This window comes from Ceratotherium simum, chromosome 13 (genome assembly GCF_057802395.1).
Source record: "Ceratotherium simum simum isolate JZ-2026a chromosome 13, ASM5780239v1, whole genome shotgun sequence".
Taxonomy (NCBI): Eukaryota; Metazoa; Chordata; class Mammalia; order Perissodactyla; family Rhinocerotidae; genus Ceratotherium; species Ceratotherium simum.
Genome location: NC_141912.1, coordinates 28,158,420 through 28,163,048, shown reverse-complemented (window position 1 = coordinate 28,163,048; position 4,629 = coordinate 28,158,420). Strand labels below are relative to the sequence as shown.

The 4,629-nt window shown below is 38.8% G+C and overlaps 2 non-coding genes across 2 annotated transcripts; both read left to right on the top strand.

Moving 5' to 3' along the window:
- The first annotated feature begins 3,599 nt into the window (after window positions 1-3,599).
- TRNAF-GAA (transfer RNA phenylalanine (anticodon GAA)) lies at window positions 3,600-3,672 on the top strand. Its single transcript has one exon. It is a non-coding gene; the product is annotated as a tRNA-Phe (tRNA).
- Window positions 3,673-4,170: 498 nt separating this feature from the next.
- On the top strand, window positions 4,171-4,275 carry LOC147915582 (U6 spliceosomal RNA). Its single transcript, XR_015554193.1, has one exon. It is a non-coding gene; the product is annotated as a U6 spliceosomal RNA (small nuclear RNA).
- Window positions 4,276-4,629: the final 354 nt, after the last annotated feature.

Here is a 4,629-nt window from a genome sequence, read left to right as displayed (position 1 = left end):
TGGAATTATTCCAAAGCACCTTCCTCCTCCCTCTTCATACATCAGGCTGTGCAATATTTAAGTCAGTTGTATAATTGAAAAATTAATCAATGGAACATAATCAGCTTTGGGAACAAAAATAGACTGGTTATCAGCATGCACTCCAACTAATGGAAACAAAAGCGTGAGTCTGTGAGGAGTCACTGCTAAGAGGAAGCCAAATAGCGTTAGGCACTCCAACTGTATAATTGACAGAATGGATGGGATGTTTAACAAACTGAGCTGGTTAAGTGCAGTTGAATAAAGAGCTGCTAAAATGTAGTCTGTAGGTTAAAGATATAGACTGAATTATATGTTTTACCAAAATCTATTCTCATTTATTATCATATGATTTTTCACTTTTAACCCATTGAAGAGCAGTAAAAATCCATTCACCTAATAATAATCCATTTTTGAGTTTCTGTAATAGAGTCTGTATTTGAAAGGTAAAATTGAATTTATTAATAACTTTTGAACCTATATACATTTGTGAGTTTTTCTTTCTTTTTAAATGTAGTCCTTGCAAGTCTTGCAATTGAATTATGCAAGCTTTCTAAAATTGAACTGGATTTTTTTTTTATAATTTTATTTATTTATTTTCCCCCCCAAAGCCCCAGCAGATACTTGTAGGTCATAGCTGCACGTCCTTCTAGTTGCCGTAGGTGGGAGGCGGCCTCAGCATGGCCGGAGAAGCGGTGTGTCGGTGCGCGCCCGGGATGGAACCGCGGGCCGCCAGCAGCAGAGGGTGGGCACATAACCGCTAAGCCACGGGGCCGGCCCTGAACTGGATTTTTTTTTAAACCTTTTACTCTGTTTGGCAAAATTTTAAATATTAGCACAAAGTGAGCAGAACATATATTCATATTCCCAGTTCTGTGATCATTACAGCACACCTGCTCACTCTACCTCACCAACCACATGCCAAACCTTTTCAAAAACTTTTATTGGACCACCGTTGAGTTTCAGGCACTGGACTAGATGAGAAGCCTCCAAAACCTCTAAAAGACTCTCCAAAATTGTTGACTGAAGGATTGACAAAAGATATCTAAGTTCTCTAGAACTGAATAATTTCTCCCTGTTAGGGAATTATGACAATTTCAAAAGAGAGGAAAGCATTCCAAAGGATAATTTCCTCAAGATGGAGTATCTTTGCCTTGGGAATCTTTTCTCCAATGAAAATATGTAAAGAATTCACTGAGAAACCTAACTGCTTGACTTCAAATCTTGGCTCTGCTCATATCGGATGTGAGCCCTTGTGCCAGTTACTTGCCCTTTTTTGGGATCCAGTATTTAGTGACAAGTATTTAAATTATGACTGCATTCAAGTTCTTTTATTGCTGTTATTATTGTATATCCGTTTTTTTCCAAGCACTTTTAGCAAATAGTAACAGATTGGCCAAAGAATACTTTTAGCAAACCCTAAGAAGCAGGAAACATTAGGGTGCTGTTAATCAGATACCACTCTGTGAAGGAAAATCACCTTGAATATAAGACCACACATGGATACTCAATTATTCCTGTATGCAGTTGCCAGTACATCTCTATATCACATCATTGCTAAAGGATAATTTTCCAAGAATGATAAAATCATGACTGCATACAAATATAAAATGAACCTGTGCCAAAGATTTTATTTAACTAATTATTCAATGAGTTAACAATTAATAAGTAATTAGTAACCTAATCATTAAGTCATTCACTTAATAAGTAAGATGTTGCAAGTGGCTAAAAAGAACCCAAAGTACCATGCATTTAGAGTCAGATAGGGAATGCTTAACTGAATTTACCAAAAGATGGAAACTTAGAAAAACAATTGCACATTTTTCTTAATGTATTTTAAATTTCTGATCTTAAAAATCATTATTATATTTATGAATAAGAGTGTATTAAAACATACTATCCAGAATATAAATTAAAACACATTTTGTATTTTGCCTAAATGTGGAGAAAATACTGTAACAGTGTACAAGGAGCCAAAGAGGTTTGGGGGTAAGAAAAGGCTGTTTTTTATGTAGGAAAGAGGAGCCTGGGTATGGGAGAAGAGACGTAAGGTTTGATTTATTTTTTTGTGTGTTTATTTGTTCATTACAAATAACTTACCACTTCCAAGAGCCAGCAAAACATAAAGTGAGAGATGGCTGTAATTTCTTTACTTCAGAGTTTTGGAGGTCCATCATTTCTCCCACCTCACCAACATTTGTGTGAATTTTGGGAGGTCACACAAAGTCACCTAAATTGTTTTGTGGATTACCACATAACACTAAAGGGCAACTGCCAACCCAAACACTCAGGAGTTTGCACCTTCACGTGACAAGCCCCCTCCAAGATATTTGGACTCTCTACATACAGCCCTCAGTAGAAGTAGTTTGGAATTGACCAAGCTGCACAGCAGACTTTAGGATCACTTAGTACAGCTTTACAGATAGATTTGGGGCCACTGTCCTCGCCCTACTCCACTGCTTAGTGATTCATCTAATCATCTGGTCAAGGATCAAGTTATTCAAACCTATAGTATTAATGAATTATAAGATTTTGCCCAAGGTTAAACTTGTTGTCTTGGAACAGATGTCCTTTGCCACTTAGAGACCATTTCTCTCCTTCTCTGGGGCAAGTGCTATCATTTCTTACTCATTAAGTAAATGATGGAAATGATCTGAACAGACAAACCTCTGGTGTTCTCCCTTCTCATCACTGCCATCTCCCATTGTCACCTTCCCCCTCTTTCATTATACACTTGAAAACCTGATTTAATACTCTCTTCCTCCCTAAGTTCACACCTCTTTATCAGAGACAACATCCTCTCAAAGACCTATGTCACTTCTCATCAGCTAACACTTTACTAATTCTAAGTAATGGTGCTTATTCCTTTTTTTTTCTTTCTGTTTTTTCATTTACTCCGATTGTGATGAGATTTTGAGAAATTTGAATCCTTGAAAAAGGAAATTTAATGTCCCTGCCACCACATCTCCACTTTCATCTTCATATGGAAAGAAAGAACCTTGCTTTGGACTGGCCTCAGTCCAAATTTTTGTGAAGAAATTATGTTGTGATGGGTTATGCCATTTTAAATTTTCTAATTTTTGTGACAGTTCCTTTCCTGTAAGTTGAGAATGTTGTGATGAGTATTTAGTCTGGTCATGTTCACGTATATTGTACTCTTTTAGCAAATTTATAGCCCTCATTGGATTCCAGTGCTCAGCATTTTTGGAGATTGAGAGAGAGGAAAGGATGAAAAGAAGAGAGAAATAAAGGACCCCGGAAAATATTTACTTTAGTTTTCATTATTTTTTGAGCTGTGTCTGGGTCAAGGGACAGGATGCAGAGGAGCAGAAAGGCTTTCCATTGACTCCCTCACTATCAGCTCTCTTCAGTCTCCCTCCTCCACCTATCCATCCCCCGCTGCCGGGAATTGGATCCAGGCGGTGTAGGTGGAAGACAATAGATTTCAAGTCTTTCCGGGTGGGCAAGTATACTGTACAGTAAGACGGCCAGGCACACGTAAAGAGTGTGAAACCTAAAAGTGAAAGTGGCACACAATCAAGTACTGAAAAAGGGAGGCACGGAAGTGTTTCCCATAGGGGGCCGAAATAGCTCAGTTGGGAGAGCGTTAGACTGAAGATCTAAAGGTCCCTGGTTCAATCCCGGGTTTCGGCACACTCAACGTTTTAGTCCACATCAAGGCTGGTTAGCTTTCCTGTGAGTCAGGAAATGTGCTGTGTTCTTACTCTGAAGATATTCTCGTATATCCTAATTGCGTAATAAACAGAAAACTGTCTCGGAATTCCCTGAAAAAGGAGTCGACGATCGAAGCCCACTTTTCTTTACCGTTTTCACATGATCTGTAAGCACTGGTAATAAAAAGACAATAATAAAATAATATACTGAGATGCACATGACACTGAAAAAGCTGTGGGACCGTCACCGAGTCTGCGATTTGTGGTGCGCCCAGCAGCAGCGGGAAGGGAAAGAGAGCCGTCTGTCGGCTCTGCCGCAGCTACACTCGTTGTAGCCCGAGAGCAGCCACAGTCCGTGTGTCAGTAATGAAGTGACTGTGTTCGAAAAGGCCAGTGAAATTCAAATTTTATATAAATTTCGTGTGTTACGAAACACTATTCTTCGTTTTGTTTTTTCAACCTTTTAAAATAAAAAGCGGTGCTCGTTTTGGCAGCACATACACTAGAATGGGAACGATATAGTTATTAGCCGGGTCCATGCTGCAAGGATGATACGCAAATTCATGGCACGTTCACTTTTTTAATATAAAAACAACTATTCTTAGCTCTAAAGCAATAATTTACCAACCCTAGGGTAGAGGATCCCATTGCAAAAACTCAGAACTTTAAGAGCAGGCAAAATTTCCGTAGCCTTCTACGAGTCAGAAATAACTGGAGAATAAATGTGAACGTAGGGAGCCCTGAACCCCTAGGGATTCTAGGGATTCGAACTCTGTTTCCCTGGATTAAAAGGTGAAAGTTTAACAAGGGAGCTAACCAAATCCACAGACCTGGTTGCTGGGCATATATTCCCTAATTCATTTGGTAGATCTTGTCCTAGTTTGTAAATCTCTAGCATTCTCTTCATTGCAGAGAAAATTCCATTTGAAACAGGTGC